Source organism: Aquarana catesbeiana, linkage group LG08, assembly GCF_042186555.1.
Source record: "Aquarana catesbeiana isolate 2022-GZ linkage group LG08, ASM4218655v1, whole genome shotgun sequence".
Taxonomy (NCBI): Eukaryota; Metazoa; Chordata; class Amphibia; order Anura; family Ranidae; genus Aquarana; species Aquarana catesbeiana.
In genome coordinates, this window is record NC_133331.1 from 250,439,706 (window position 1) to 250,457,338 (window position 17,633).

Below are 17,633 nucleotides of genomic sequence, written 5' to 3' on the forward strand. Positions count from 1 at the left end.
TGGAGACATCTGGCTGCTAGGCTGTCTGAGGGCCTATCCAGAAGCAAGAGAGCAGCGTAAGGTTGGAATTGCGGCTTGCAGTCCAACCAGAAGTGATGGTTCTGCCGGCTGGAAAACCTGTCGTGGTCAGAGGTAGAGGGGCAGCTGTCACCACTAAGGGACCATCCACCTTACTACCAGGGGCCACTTTCGCTGCATGGCTGTCTACCTATAGAAGTCTGGAAGTCTTGGATGCCCTAAACCTCTCTCCAACAGTTCTGTTTTTCTCTTTGCATTCAAGAAGTATCTGGCACCCATTAATCTACCTTGCATTGCACCCACCATGCCTTGTAACCCACTCTACACAGAAGGATGTCAGCTGTCCCTAACTCTGGAGGTCACCCTTAGGCCTGGAGAGGCCCGGGAATTGGCTACATTTGGTGCCCAACTTGGGGCAAAGGCGTTATCCTCGCAGCAGTCGCCCATAGCAACCGGCTAGAGCTCCATTGGGATTTTTCATCCCGATTCATCATTTTTTTGGATCTTCAGAAGTTGTCACCTAAGGTAGCTGAGAGGTATACTTCGGTGCTGCGGTTATGGTCGCAAAATTAACCTAGATTGTGTGGTTATCAGCCGGCCAAACAAAAAAGACATCCGCCAATACATTACCACTGTTATCACAAGAGGGGAAACCCTCCACCTGCCCAAAACCCAGGTATTACTGGTAAATGCTATGGAACTATATCTGTTCACCAAATCTTGTGGATTACAAATGTGTGCTTTGTGGAGTTAAGGACGCTATGCTGGAAGCCACTTCACCCCTGCACAGAAGTTGTTGCTAGTGGAGAACATTCCTGTTGGCTGTACTGCTGAGATTGTGCTGGAATGAATGCTGCCGGCAGATACAGGGAGTGCCCACTTGAGTTGCGCTGGCCATTATTGTGGAATTGCCAGTGTGGATCCCTCTGAAAAGTGACCTGTGATGTTCAGCAGGTTGTTCCAATTGATGAGGAGATCTTTCTCAGTCCCTCGCTGTCATGCGGACAGACTGAGATTACCATTAGAAGGGGACCTGTGTTCAGAGGTGCGGTCCCTTGCACCATGGACTGGCTGCTTGTTGCCTAATCACAGCTGTGCCACCCGTCCCCGGAGTTGTTCCTAAGAAGAAGGGAAACTGCTGGGAAAAGAGTTTCACCCAAGTGATAATATTGATGGACTCTGGATGATTCAAAGACACTGGGGTGTTAGTTAGCTAGATAGAATAGGCTATGGTAGGAAAGGGGGTAAAAGTTCTTACCGTGTACCCTGAATAATGGACTGCCCGGTGTCTCATATTGGCCACCAGGTGGTGTGAGAAGTGCCAGCTTGGTTGAGCTCTCATTTACATTATGTGTTCATCTATAGGAAATACTAAGAAAGTTTGTAGGATAGTTGTGAAAGGGGTGGCATTCTCGAATGAGAAAGGGGGCCACTTTCATTCGTATGTGTATGGTTTAGACATATTATTGGGTGTATTCACACTGCTATGCTGTTCTCGGCTGAGGACAATTAACAACTTCTTAAGGTTCACTTATGTACATATTACACTGTATTATCGTAAGGATAGGATGCATTTTCATTGCTGTTTATTTTCTCTTTCAGGTGTTTCTGTATCATTGTGTCTTCCTTGGACAAGGAGAGACAGTGACCCAAGATGGATAATAATGCTAACTATTCATGCCCTTTATTACTGTATATATTAAATAGATTTTTCCCTCAACCGTTTGGGTGGTACGCCACACATAAATTGTATATAATGTCTGATATTTATCTGCCTTGTGTGTATATGTTATACATGTTTACTCCATGTGGTACGCCACGTGTAGTGTTTGTTATGATTATTCCTTTCCTGTTTCCCCACCCATCCCAGTTTTTACCAGGACCTTCTCTCTTAGGCTTGAGAGCTCAAATTATTTTTCTGCAAACTCCCAGACGTAGTTTTCATAGGCAGGGGGAGGATGTAGCACCTTGATATTTAGGCAGGGTTGCTAGTAAATTTATTTGCCAAGTGATAGTTGCTTTGGCCAATTAATAGGAGGTCAATTGATTTTGCCCTAATTCTGGAATTTCTGCACTTCTTTCTTCTGTCACTAGATGGCCGGATATCTGGTGGCATTAGATAAGACAAGGGCATTGCAAGGACAGATTAGGAATGAAAGGGGTGTCTCAGTCAATGGACTTGGATTTTCTTAGGTCCCTTGGGAGAGGCTATTTATTTGGGTGAGGTCAGGTGATCGGGGTTCTGTGCCACTTATATGGCTGTCTGGGTGGGCGTGTGTTCTGCAGCCCTGGGCTGCTAGGCCAGAGCCTGAGGTCTATCCCAGGGACATCTGGCTGTTAGGCTGTCTGAGGGCCTATCCAGAAGCAAGAGAGCAGTATATGGTTGGGTTTGCGGCTTGCAGTCCAACCAGAAGTGACCATCCACCTTACTACCAGGGGCCACTCTGAGTAGCTGAAGAAAGTACCAGAGCAGTATTCTCACCAACCGGGGATGGTGAAGAATTGGTAAACTTCAGAAGATGTCAAGCCAGGGACACAGCCAGTGGAGGTGACGCTTGCAGAGCAATATTGTGTGCCAAGCCAGGGACCAAGCAGGCTAGTGGGGTGACGCTTGAGGAGTATCTGTGAGTGCAATGCTAGGGACCCAGCAGGGATGCAGGGGTGACGCTTGAGGAAGATACTGAATGAGAAGATTGAAAGAGCTCAGGGGATCCAGTGGCAGTGGATCTAGTGAAAGACTGGGAGCTCAGTTGAGTGAAGATCTACAATAGGAGATTGTAGAAGAAGTGATAAAGTTCATTACAACCTTTGTTAGAAACTGTTTCAAGATTGTTGCCATAGGAGACAGCGGTCCTGCTCATGCAGATATGGTGTCTTGCTGGATACCTTTCCCTGCATGGCTGTCTGCCTATGACGGTCTCGGAGTCTGCTAAATTAACATTGCAACTACTTGTGTCCTGGCCCTAAACCTCTCTCCCACAGTTCTGTTTAAAAGACAATAAATCTCTTTGCATTCAAGAAGTGTGTGGCGCCCATTAATCTACCATTGCACCCACCATGCCTCGTAACCCACTCTACACAGAAGGATGTCAGCTGTCCCTAACTCTGGAGGTCACCATTAGGCCTGGAGAGGCCTGGGACTTGGCTACAAATATGTAGAGGAAGAGTTTAATTTTTGAAATGCCACAGCTTTTATCTCTTTAAGAGACCCAATGGGCTACAGTCTGTGTTATTATTACGAGTTACAGCATATTATATAACACTACATTTATTTTCTGACTACGCATTTCTCTTAGTTCCTCCATATATTTGCCCAGCATCAGCAAAAAGTAAAATGGCTGGAGGTGCCTTGTAAATAGCTCATTGTGATACCTGTTTTTTCAGATAGAGGTCATGTAATTTACATGTGAGCCAGTTTTACAGCAAATCCATAGTTTGCAACTTCCAATGACAGTCACAGGTTTTGGAGATTTGTCCCTGGATACTGCCACTCTTTTTTGGGTTCTGCATGCTACTCTATTCTGCACAATGTGCTATCTGTTCTATGCTTCTTTTGTGTATGTATTATACTCCACATCTCTCCACTGTGTACACTATGCTGTACATCTCTGTAAATTTTATGTTCAGCGTGGGTCCATTCTACACAATGTACCGTATGCACTATATTCCACACTGCTCCACTTTGTACAGTATGCTTTATATTCCACACTGCTGCTGGCTGTAAACTGTTCTTTACATGCTTGCATATCATATATTCCACACGGTGCCGCTGTTCACTTTTCTTCACTGTATGCACTTTAGTCTACTATATGACCTGCCACAGAGACACCAGATTGCATTCATTGTCACAGTCTGCCTTCTGTCCAAACAGGCACACTTTTGCTAATTCGTATTGTTATGGAAATGATTAAGAGCTCCAATCGAGCCCAAGGTTATCTGCTGCTGTCTCTAATTGGAAAGTGTGGCTATGCATACATATAAAAGTAAACACTCTGAGACACGCTCAGCACCGTTACTTTTTACACTTCTAATTTATTCACGGCGGTGCTAATGTTTTATACACAAAAATACGTCACTGCTATGTTAGTCTAATAAGTACATCTCATTGGTTAAGATAGAAAAGAAGATGGAGAATCTTCATAACGAGGTTTGGCTGTCCTTGGTTTTATCTTCAGTTCCGCGTTCTTCTGATGTGTGGGATGTAGGGGGTACCCGCCATCTTGAGAAAATATAGGAACAGAGCAAACCTGTATACTTATATAATGAGTAAGGAGAAAAATATGTATGCACATAAGAAAATAGACATTTTCAGATTATTATTATTATTTACATCGCATTACTTCACAATCCCCCCTAAAATTACTATTTTCTCTTTTCTGTCCCTAATACTAAAGGTCCTACTTTGGCCTGGCCCTTCTCCTCAGCAACTCTTTTAGGCTGTATATAGAATTGGGCAGCAACTCTTCACTTCCCTCCTCGATACAGCTGGAGAGGTGCAGTCAGGCGCTATCTATCCCTATAACCCTATAGGATTGTGAGGTTATGGACAGGGAGTGACTGTGGAGGAGTGAAGGGTTTGTCATCTTCCATCATAAGGGGGTCCTCTTCTTCTTGGTGGAGAAATGTAGGTGTGCTATTGTCTACAGCTTTGCTCATTAACTTTTTTTACAAAGGTAGAATACAGCATACAATCAGGGCTAAAAGAATCAGGATTATTAATACCGTTACCCGTATCTGGATGAGCACCTTCTGCCAGCCACTCATCCAGCTAAAGTATTGATCCCATGGGTCTGTGATACCTGAGTTCTTCAAATCCAATGACAGATCTTCTAATTTCTTTATAGCTAAAGTAACCTTACCATTTGGGCCAGTATTATCAGGAATGTATGTACAACAGGTTCCCGTTTTTTCCTATGATTTTACAAAACACCTCCTTTCCCAGCTAGCACCATGTCTAAGGCCATCCGGTCCTGGAATGTCATGTAGGAAGTGGGGGCTAACTGGTCAGCAATTCCCTGGAGGGCATCTTTAGTGTAATTTACAAATCTCTGTTTGTTATAATATGTGTAGTGTCAGGTCACCTAGAGGCTGGGTGACAGATGCACACCGTTGGGATCAGGAGTGCACCGCAAGGTAGTGGACCCTACGGCTGACTGCTGCGGATTGAACCCTGGGAGGTTCAGGAATCAGGTCTACTGGATCACTGACACAGATCCCACTGGGAGCTAGAGCATAGATTCCCCAGGGCGCGGAGTCTAAGAGCCAGCAGGTGTTCACCAGAGCCTTTAATGGTAAGGATGGACTGCGCTGCAGCCTGGCTCCAGGTCGCAGCCCCCAGGATCTCACAGCTCACGCTCACGGTAGACTACAGGAGAAGAGGAAGGAGGCAGCAGGCTGGAACATCAGGGTCACAGGCAAACAGGGATGGTTGGGAACAGGCCAAAGTTGGTAACAGGAATCAGATGTAGGAAACACAGCAAGTACACATAGAGGCTAACACACAATGGTTGATCAGCACTGCTGGCTTGCAGTGCAGTGCACAGGTTAATATAGGGTTCCCTGATAGTGCCTGGGGTGGAGCCATGCTTAGAGGAGAGGTTACAAAAGCAGTCAGGTGAGGGTCAGCTGGTCTCTAGAGATGAACACATGGAGACAGGTATGCTGATCGACAAACTCTATTGCATAACCATGACATGTAGTTAATCCAATCTACATTCTTGCTGACAGTTGTTATGGGGATCAAAGACTCAAAACCAGCTTTTACCTGGTCCCTGGCTTTAAATCCATCAGGGACCCCCCTTGTAACCCTTATGACATCTATGTATACATGAGGGTCAAAGCTTCCGGAGAGAGCTGCTCGCTTCCTCCTCTGACTGTGTTAGGATATGGGGGGGCATAATGACCTTTGCAAGGGCACATTCACTGGTCCAGATTCCCTCTAGATCAAACAGAAAAAGGATATGCAGCACCTGAAAACACGCTCTCCTGCAGTGATAAGTGTGCATTCAGGTGTTCTTCCTGGCCAACTTGACTGAGGTGGCTGTGGTCAGCAAAACTTGGAATGGACCATCATATCTTGGCTCAAGGATCTCCAGACAGTAGTTGGTGTGTTCCTGTATCTAATTCAGGATCTGGAATGGAAGAAAACATCTGGACATGCATTCAGGTTAATTCTCGTGATAAAGTGGTTACATAATTAGTCAACACATCAGACTGCAACTGTAACTGTTGTGGAAAGTAACAATCAAGTCTGGGAGCTGAACCAAACAAAATTTCATTAGGGGATAGGGCATGTTTCCCCTGGGGGTGTCTGACACTGAACAGGGCAATGGGCAAACTGTCTGGCCAACTCATGTTAGTCTCTTGGGCCATCTTTAACATCCTGTTTTTTTAGTGTCCCATTCATCCTTTCTACCTTCCCGCTACTTTGAGGGTGGTATGGGATGTGTAGTGCCAACTGAACCCCCAGTGCTGCCCAAATCTCTTTAGTAAGGGTTGCTGTTAAGGCTGGTCCCTGATCTCTCAATATCACCTCTGGGACCCCAAATCTACATACTATCTCACTCAGTAATTTCTTAGCTGTGGTCCTGGCAGTCATGACCACTTCCACTAGGGCGTTTTCGAATCTGCCACTTCTTGGCACTTGAGAATTACCAATTTGCATCCTCAGGAATGGGGTATAGGGCTTTTGCCAGGTGCTTCTTCTGTGTTTTTTCTGTGCATCCTGGGTTACATTTGGTGCAGATAATGCATTATCTGCAGAAGTTGTTGGTCAGTGGAGTAACTCTTGGTGCAACACTTGTTGATAAGAGAGTTCATAAAAGTCTTTGTCAAGTGGGCAGCTCCATGTGCCCATTGCACCACGGCTGGGTACATACTCCTGGGTAGACAAGGCTTCTTGTTGCACTCGAATAGTCCATTCCTGAGTGTTGCTCCTCTCCGTTTCCAGCTTTCCTTCTTATCCGGACTTGTTGTTTCCTGTAGTTCTTTTAGATAAACTCTGTCCACTGGGAAAGTCTGTAAAGTAAGCACAGGGTGGTCTTCTTCTACCACCCTGCTGTCCACTTCCCATGGACCACCAGCTGTCTGTTTGGCAGCTGAATTGGCTAGATGATTGCCTCGAGCTTCCTTTGAGTTCAGTTTGTCGTGTGCTTTTACTCATAATAGTCACTTGGGTTGGGAGAAGCAAGGCATCAATTTTTCACAGGTGTTCCTGCAGCCGTCAGGAATCCTCTGTCCTAGATAACACCATAATGATGGGCAATGCTGAAAGCATATCTTGAGTCCATATGAATGTTGGCTCTTTTTCCCTCTGCCAATTTACATGCTGTAGTAAGTGCTTACAGCTCTGCCTCCTGTGCAGACATCACCGGTGGTAAGGCTTCAGCTTGTAGAACAGTGTTTTCAGTGGTGACCGCGTGTCCTGTGTGGTCATGGGGTGACAAGTCAAGACTCTACTCCTCCTCCTCCTTTCCCCCCCTCGAGAAGTGGAAGAAGGGTGGTAGGGTTCAGTGTTTGACAACTTAATAGAGTAATGCTGTCCAGTATGAGGGAACACAGGAGTCTCAAGTGTCTGGTAGTGGACAAATGTTTCGGCTGGATCTTGGTTGAATATGGCAACAACGTCATGGGGAGCAAGCAGAACGAGGCAGTGTCCGAGGACCAAGTTCAAAGTTTTGTCAAGCAAGGTTTGTGCAGCAAAGCCAGCTCGCAGACACAATAGGCCTCCTCTTGCTACCGCATCCAGCCGACAGGAATAATATCCTATGGGGCGTAGGCTGATGCCGTGTGATTGGGTGAGTACACCTGCAGCATGTCCCAGACGTTCGGATACAAAGAGCTTGAGCGTTTTGTCGTAGGCTGGGAGCCATAGCGCCTGAGGTGGCGCACTTAAGGGCCTCAAACTTAGATATTTCTTCAGGAGACATCTGGAAGGGTCTGATTGCAGAGCATCAGTAGGAAGGCTTCTGGAATCCATGTGCCACACTAGGAAATTAGTCCAAGGAAGGCATGAAGGGATTTCTGACCTTGTGGCAGTGAGATATCAGAGATTACTTGCACCCTGTCTTCAGTGGGGTGTCTTGTCCCATGAGGCAAACAGTGTCCAAGGAAAATGACAGGTGTTGAGCACCACTGCAATTTGGGCTTTGAGGCTCTGCACCCCTGGTTGGCAAGATAGCACAACAGGCTTTCTGAGGTGACTTCAACAGGGGGTAAGACAGCTGCACAAAGGAGAAGGTCATCAACATGTTGGAAGAGAATCACTTCCGGGTGTTCTGTGCCCCTTGCGGCACAACTGTTTAGGTATGTTGCCGTTTCTTTCCGTGGATGAATGCAAAAAGGTACCAGCAGGAGGGGTGAGGGTGGACACTGAAGAAAGCGTTTGTAAGGTCCACCTCTGTGAGGTATTTTGCAGTCAAAGGCATCCACAGCAGGTACCTGGTTCTCCTTTAGGGGTTCTCTTCTTGGGGTTATTGTGGTTTCCGGGGCAATGATGCGCCCTCTTTTAGCTTGACTGAAACTGGTGGCACCTTTAAGTGACCGTTGTCTTCCAGTCCTGTGGACCATAGGCACGCAGGGATTCTGTCAAGTACTTCCTGCAGTATTGCACTTGAAGTTTTTGCTTCATGAAGTGTCGTCAGGAGAGGCAGAGAACACAAAGCAGATGAGTCTTCTAAAGATAGGGGAGTATGTAACTTCATTCCCTCTTCAGGCGTGTCCTGATTGAGGCCTGTAGTCCGGACAACACATCAGTAAGTGGACTGGAGCGGGGCACCCCATCCACTCCCACGCAGGAAACGTGTGTGTCTCTTTTCATAGTGGGAGAGACTCAGATCATCAAAGGCCTGTATGAGTCTAGCATGATACTTCTTCAGACTCCCCTTTATCTTGGGTAATATCTTGGATTGTGGTGGTCTGATCCGTCAACTTCTCCTTTGCCCAGTCGTGGAGTTGTGCACAGAACTCCATGCCTGAGGTGTAGGAAGTAGCACTTGTCAGGCAGGCATCATTGAAGGCCGTCTGCATGACCAGCCAAAAGACATGTCCTGCTTTGATTTGGCATAGGCTGATCAAGTCTCTCCAGGCAGCTGAGTAAATTTCTTGTATCTGCACTATCCTGTGGTAGAAGGGAATTGGCTGCTTCTCTGGGTCAGGCAGACTTGTCACTAAGGCCTCTGCTTGTGATGGAGTAAAAGCGACATACATCACTGGTGCCCCTTCTGGTAACCGAGACTGTTGTTGGGGCGGGGGCTGGCAAGAGGCACTGTTCCTTACGGTTGCCAGCATGTATTTGAGATCCTCTCGGAACTGTGAGTCCGGAGCCGGATTGGGGGTTAAATCAGCGGGTGGCCTTGCTGCCTGCTGTTGGGCTTCCCACTCAGATGCTTCTTCATCATTAACATATGCGGCCTGGGAATGTGATGCTCCCGTATTGGGGAAGACAGGTGTGTGGTATGAACCATCCTGGTTTAAAACAGGGAGAGCTGGGTACAGGCTGTTTAACCACTTCCCGCCCGCCCTATAGCGGATTGACGTCCGGGAAGTGGTTGTGTTATCCTGACTGGACGTCATATGATGTCCAGCAGGATAACATGCCGCAGCGCGCCCCCGGGGGCGCGCATCGCGGCGATCGGTGGAGCGGTGTGTCAGTCTGACACACCGCTACACTGATCTTGGTAAAAAGCCTCCGGCGGAGGCTCTTTACCACGTGATCAGCCGTGTCCAATCATGGCTGATCACGCTGTCAATAGGAAGAGCCGTTGATCGGCTCTTCCTCACTCGCGTCTGACAGACGCAAGTAGAGGAGAGCCGATCGGCGGCTCTGCTGGCAGGGGGGGTCTGCGCTGATTGTTTATCAGCGCAGCCCCCCCTCAGATCACCCCACTGGACTACCAGGGATGCCACTAGGACCACCAGGGAAGGGGCAACGTGGATGGCTAGGTATGTACCCCATGGCCATCCACATGTGCCCAATCTGTGCCAATCAGTGCCCACAAATGGGCACTGATTGGCACTATTATATCCATGATCTGCCCAGCAATGCCCAGATCTGCCCAGCAATGCTTTTTTCAGTGCCACCTGTCATTGCCCATCTGTGCCAACTGTCATTGCCCATCGGTGCCACCTGTCAGTGCCCATCTGTGCCCATCAGTGCCCACCTATCAGTGCCCATCAGTGCCACACATCAGTGCCACACATAAGTACCCATCAGTGCCACCCATATATACCAGTCAATGCCACCTACGAGTGCCCATCAGTGCCGCCTATGTGTGCCCATCGGTGCCACCTATGAGTTCCCATCAGTGCCGCATACCAGTGCCACCTATCAGTGCCCATCAGTCCCACCTATCAGTGCCCATCAGTGCCGCCTATCAGTGCCCATCATTAGTGCCCGTTAGTGCCACCTCATCAGTGCCACCTCATTGGTGCCACCTCATCGGTGCCCATCAGTGCTGCCGTATCAGTGCCCATCAATGCAGCCATATCAGTGCCCATTATTGAAGGAGAAAGCGTACTTATTTACAAAAAAATTTAACAGAAACAAAGAAAAACTTGTTTTTTTTCGAAATTTTCGGTCTTTTTTTATTTGTTGCGCAAAAAATAAAAACCGCAGAGGTGATCAAATACCACCAAAAGAAAGCTCTATTTGTGGGAACAAAATGATAAAAAATTTGTTTGGGTACAGTGTAGCATGACCGCACAATTGTCATTCAAATTGCAACAGCACTGAAAGGTGAAAATTGGGCTGGGCGGGAAGGTGTCTAAGTGCCTGGTATTGAAGTGGTTAAGCTTACTGGGTGTACCAAGATGGCCGCCGGCAGGAAGTGCACTGGGATGGGTAGAAAGTGAAGGCATGGGTGCACCAAGATGGCCGCCGGGCTGAGTTGTCACAGTGGGTTGTGCTTGGGTGGTGAGAAAGGAGTGGTTGTTAGACGGAGGGCAGTGCTGTCCCTCCCCTCCTTTTGTTTCAAGTTCCAACATAGCGTGGTAATTTCACATACTGTATCATCAACTCTGTGATACACATACATAATACAATCGCCATCTTTCTTAACTTCCTTTATCCAATTTTCTTTATCACACAGGATTTTTCTCCCTGTTTCTTTAGCAACATAACTTTCGCCACTTCTTTCAAATTTGTCAACTATTTCAACATCTTTTCTCCTCTTCACAATATCACATTCTTTTCTCTCTCTGTTTCTTCGGCTAACGGCTTGAGAGGAGAATACGTACAACCAAGGGGTTAATATTCTTTCTCACTGTTCCTTATCAACAAATTCCTTGGGTGGGGGCACATAAGGCTGCGCTCCTAGCTGCTACTGTCTGCTATAACCCTGTAATGTACGGTTAATCTCAGAACAAGAACAAACACATCAGGGGTAGTGGGGAGCAACGGCCCCGCGACCCAACAGATCCTTCGGGTAACCTCCTTCTCTGACTTTCACCAGTCCCCACCCCAACCCCTCTCATGTATAACAAACAGTAAACCACAAATACACTTAGGACAGGACATTACACCTGCCACTCTTCGAACTGCAAAATTTCAGCAGGCTAAGGTAACCGCAAGGGCAGACCACCCTGCAAAAATTAACCCGTTTATAGACGCCTGTTACACCTCTCCAGCCAGAGGCCGACAGCTCATCTGGGGGTGAGACTTCTGTAACACTTTCAGACTGCTGGGGGCTCCAGCAGCTGAGATTTCCCTCAGAGGTTCGACAAACCTTGAGTAAACCGTCCTATAAACGTCTGCTACAAGGGAAAAAATCTCATCCCAGAGGCCGACAGCTCATCTGGAGATGAGATCACACATTCACACATGTAGCACTTTTAGACTGCTAAGTTTCGTAGCCCAAAGAATGGCAGACATTGAACAAAAAATACAGTCAGCAGAAACCCATTGGCAGGTTCGTTAAAACAACCTCAGGCGAGGAAATACCTGCAACTTGCAACAAGTGGTATAGATGATGAACAAAACCTTCCAAAGGTGTTTCCGAGGAATATATACACTGCCCGCTTACGCGTTTCGAAGGGCTCATCCCTTCTTCATCAGAGCTCAGCAGTCACTGTCACTGCTGAGCTCTGATGAAGAAGGGATGAGCCCTTCGAAACGCGTAAGCGGGCAGTGTATATATTCCTCGGAAACACCTTTGGAAGGTTTTGTTCATCATCTATACCACTTGTTGCAAGTTGATGTCCAAGGTTTATGGCTCATGATTTTTTACTGCTTGTGAGTAATTTCCTTTATCATTTTATTTAATAAATGTTTTACAAAAGATAATGCACATGGCTGGTGCGCCCTTTTCTCTTTTTATGTCTTTGTTTGCTAGGAATCCCCATCCTTGAGGGCAGCAAGGCCAGTGTGTTCCTTCTATATTGGGTCGACCACTTGTGCGCAGGAGTCATTTTCTGTTTTTATATCGGAGGAAATACCTGCCTCTAAGACAGTCTCAGCATACCGACAGAATCCAGCGGTCAACCGAAAGATAAGAAAGTCGTACAGTGGTAAGAATATAAATCAACTTACCGGTACTGTTAGGGCTGCGCAAACCCCCCCTCTCATCTTTCAATTAACGCTCGAATCCTTATCGCGGTATGGCTTCGACTGTAGCCTGAGGTCCCGGGTTTCGGCACCATCTGTTATGGAAATGATTAAGAGCTCCAATCGAGCCCAAGGTTATCTGCTGCTGTCTCTAATTGGAAAGTGTGGCTATGCATGCATATAAAAGTAAACACTCTGAGACACGCTCAGCACCGTTACTTTTTACACTTCTAATTTATTCAAGGTGGTGCTAATGTTTTATACACAAAAATACGTCATTGCTATGTTAGTCTAATAAGTACATCTCATTGGTTAAGATAGAAAAGAAGATGGAGAATCTTCATAATGAGGTTTGGCTGTCCTTGGTTTTATCTTCAGTTCAGCGTTCTTCTGATGTGTGGGATGTAGGGGGTACCCGCCATCTTGAGAAAATATAGGAACAGAGCAAACCTGTATACTTATATAATGAGTAAGGAGAAAAATATGTATGCACATAAGAAAATAGACATTTTCAGATTATTATTATTATTTACATCACATTCCTTTCACAGTATTATTTAAAAAAAGGATGATCTTTTTAAAAAAAAGACTCCACTTAGCAATTTTAAAAATTGTCACATCATTTAAACCCAATGTGATCTCAGCTCTGAGCATTTCAGAGCACAATGCCCAAAGAGAGAAGACTCATCTGATATTACCACCGAAGTTTGGAAGGCATTACAGAAACTACTGCTTTGAAAGCTGACGGGAAACTTTAGGGGACTCCAGTGACGGGGCAAACTGGATGCCCACCTAAAAACAGCCTTCTCCAAGTCTAGAGGTATGAAAAAACAGCATCAGGTGCCCAAAGTCTCACCACCGACTCCCCCTCCTGTTTTTAAGCAGCAAGCCAACTCGCCTTCTTTAATGGAGTTTTAAGGGCAGAAGGTTTTTTTATCTTAATGCATTCTATGCTGCTTGTCCTTGTCTCTTTTGTATATGAGGTTACTGTATTGGATTTTATTAACACAATAAAGATGCCTTCAGCGGTGTGCGGCCATCCAGGATTCCTTTCCTTCTTCCAAGATTTCAATTCAGTTGGAAATACTGTCCTGGTGTGGGCAATTAGGACACTGATGCTCTCTCTAGAAGGCCTTATAACCCCAATGCATCCTCAGGACATCTGGATGCAACTGACTCCAGAAGGGGTGCAAGCTTTGTGCCAAGGGGTGGAACACCACACTAAGGGGGCAATAGGAGCTGAAGTAATTGGGTTGCTGTTTTAGGTCCTCCTAGGTTTTCACTATGATCTCACCCAGATTAGAGGTGAAGGCCTACCCTGGATATCAATGATGGATCTGCAGAGAAACCAACAGGAAAATCCCCTTTGTCAGCTGATGCTGAAAGCACTGGAAAGCAAAAAGCCGAACTTAGTACTAACGGAATCCCCGAAGGAAGAGCTCCTAGTTTACAGGGAGTGGGATTGGCTGCAGTGGAGAGACAGGGTGGTCTACTGAAGGGGCCCCTGGGACAGTCCAGATGATAGATGGCTGATGTTTTTGCCCAAAAAGCACAGAAAGATTGTAATATTAACTTTACTTGATGAACACGGACATCTAAGCCAAAAAAATAACCTTTAAGCTAGACCAGGACCACTTCTATCACCCCTGTATGAGGGATGAAGTTGAGGGTTACTGTAACGCATGCCTAACGTGCATCACGCATGTGGTATTCCTGGGGAAGAAGAAGCTGTACTGCATGAAGCAGGAAGAAAACTACAGTTCCCAAGGAGCCAGAGGACTCTGAGGGGAGTGGCAGAGGGATTCATACTAGACTATCTGGGAAAATTCAGGGCAGTTAGAGTCGGGACAAGGGAGAGTGTAAACCTCTGTGGCAGCACATCTAGTCATTCAGGATCCCAGCCAAAGGGGAAAGCCTGTACCCGAAGTCACCCTTCTCAGGAACAGTATAAAACTGTACCATCTACCCCACCACTGCAGACTGGTCAGAGAGCCAGAGTGACTGCTCATCACCATCCACAGTGTTGTTTGCTAGAGCTGATGAAGATACCGGAGATGGGGGCCCCCCTTCTATCTTCACCACCACAGCTGGGATGCAGGACTGCTGAGAGGGCTGACCGCCCATTATGTACACTGTTGGCAGGAACTGAGCCATTAAGGGGAGGGCTGAACACTAAACCTCTTATGGCCACCTTTAGATCTGCTATATATGGTATGCTGTAAGACATTATACCATGCTCATGTCTGAGATAACACTGTTCTTATACCCGATTAGATTTTATTCCATCCCTGTTCCCTCACCCACCTTACATTTGAGCCAAAGACTATACAAGTCCTCTATAGTGCGCTTCAACTGGATGCAGGCTCATTAAATAGTTTTAAAGTGCAAGGACGCTAAAAAGGGCCCCAATGATAGGCAGCAGAAGAAACAACTTAAAGACTGCCCCAGTTTACTGAACTTGTCCATGTACCTGTTGCCCATTTGAACCCCTTAGGCCCCAATGATGTCCTTCAGACAGCCTTGGGTCTAGGTATATATATATATATATATATATATATATATATATATTATTGCTCATTATTGTACTCTGAGTGGCAGTGTTACTGTCCATGTTGATCTAAGAGCCTGGTAAAAAATTGAGCTCTGTGGAGTTATCAGTTGCTCTGTTGTCCAGTTGTATTATGCTCTCTGTTCTATACATCATAATTTTCTTGTTACATTGTTTAACCTTCAATAGGCCTCAATATTCTAAGGTTGTCCTTATTGTATGATCTGGTGTCCATTTCTTTAAAATAGCATTATTGATGGGTGTTGAGTTTACTATCAGTGATTTTGTTTGTAATACCTAGTGTATGCATATTAAGAATATTTGCAAGGTTGAGACCAGCATCAACCAGTGCCCCCTTAGGGGGTAGAGCTACTCTTAATTTGCAGTGCAAACATACAACAAATGTAGACTCAAATAATTTAGCAGAATCAAATATAAAGAGAGTTAATGCAAATGTATTGATAAAATAAACAACCTATGTTTTATAGTTAACAAATCTAACATTGCTTGTACTAAATGGCTATTGCTTGTAAATATGGCTATTGTCATTGAGACCTGTTTTTTTTAAGAATAGCAAATCTAAATGCTGAGCTGATGTACATTATAATACCAAAAGTATTGGATCACCTGCTTTTACATGCACATAAACTTTAATGGCTAAAGTCTTAGGCCGTAGGGTTCAATATTGAGTTGGCCCAACCTTTGCACCAGTAACAGCCTCAACTCTTCTGAGAAGGCTGTCCACAAGATTTAGGAGTGTGTCTATAGGAATGTTTGACTATTCTTCCAGAAGGTCATTGTGAGGTCAGGCATTGATGTGGATGAGAGGGCCTGGCTTGCAGTTGCCGCTCTAATTAATCCCAAAGGTGTTCTATTGGCTTGAGGTCAGGACTCCGTGCAGGTCAGTCAAGTTCCATCACCCCAAACTCGCTCATCCATGTCTTTATGGACCTTCCTTTGTGCACTGGTCCAAATCATTTTGTGGAGGGGGGATTAAGGTGTGGGGTTGTTTTTCAGGGGTTGGGCTTGGCCCCTTAGTTCCAGTGAAGGAAACCCTTTAGGCGGGAGCATACCAAGACATTTTGGACAATTTCATGCTCCCAACTTTTTGGGAACAGTTTGGGGATGGCCCCTTCCTGTTCCAACATGACTGCGCACCAGTGCACACACAAGGTCCATAAAGACATGGATAAGCGAGTTTGGGGTGGCCTGCACAGAGTCCTGACCTCAAGCTGATAGAACACCTTTGGGATTAATTGCAGCAGCCTTCTTATCCACATCAGTGCCTGACCTCACAAATGCGCTTCTGAAAGAATGGTCAAACATTCCCATAGACACACTCCTAAACCTTGTGGACAGCCTTCCCACAAGAGTTGAAGCTGTTACAGATGCAAAGGGTGGGCTAACTCATTATTGAACCCTATGGACTAAGACTGGGATGCCATTAAAATTCATGTGCGTGTAAAGGCAGGCGTACCAATACTTTTGGTAATATAGTGTATTTTCATTGTGCCTGATGCAAATGCAGACTCTAATGCAGCGTACACATGGTCAGACTTTTCGACCGGACTGGTCTGATGGACCAAGTCCAGCAGACAATCCGATCGTGTGTGGGCTTCATTGGACCTTCAGCGGACTTTTCCAGTCGAAAATCTGACGGATTTTAGATTTGGTAAATGCTTCAAATCTTTACGTCGTAACTCCGCCGGACCCAGAAATCCACTCGTCTGTATGCTAGTCCAACAGACAAAAAACGAAGCTAGGGCAGCTATTGGCTATCATCTTGCTTATGTTAGTCCGGTGTACGTCATCATGTACGAATCCGTCGGACTTTGGTGTGATCGTGTGTAGGCAAGTCCGTTCATTAAAAAGTCCGTCGGAAGTTCGTCAAAAGTCCGTTAAAAGTCCGTCGGAAAGTTCGTCGGACCAGTCCGGTCGAAAAGTCCGACCGTGTGTACGCGGCTTAAGAGGTGTATTTATAAAGAAAGCAAACTTGCATAACAATTTGTCCAATAAAAGCATATCTACAGATGTTTTGTGGAAATGGGGCAAAAAATGTTACATAAACAATAATAATATGCATAAAAAAAAAAGTTCCTATATTGAACATGTTTTTTGTATCAATTTAAAATGGAAAATACTGAGTTTGGCCACTAGATGGCACTAAGTATCATGCAAAGTTACGATGATACTCCCCCTAGCTCCATCTAGAGATGAAATGCAGTATTTTCTGTTTCAAACCAATAAGAAAACTTTTCTTCAGCACAGAGAATAGCCTAATAATACTTATTCATTGCGCCATTCACACTGAATTAATGTGCATGAACTTTCACAGGATGAACTTCTATAGGATTTTATTTTAAAAAATACAGTACATCCCTAAGTTCTATGACTGCAGAGAACCTTCCACTGGGTATTTGCATAGTTGCCAACAGTCCTGAATTTCCCCAGGACATTCCCAGTATTCAGACCCTTGTCCCGGTCTTACCGTGTCACAGGAAATTTCATGGGAAATTGTCGGTTTCC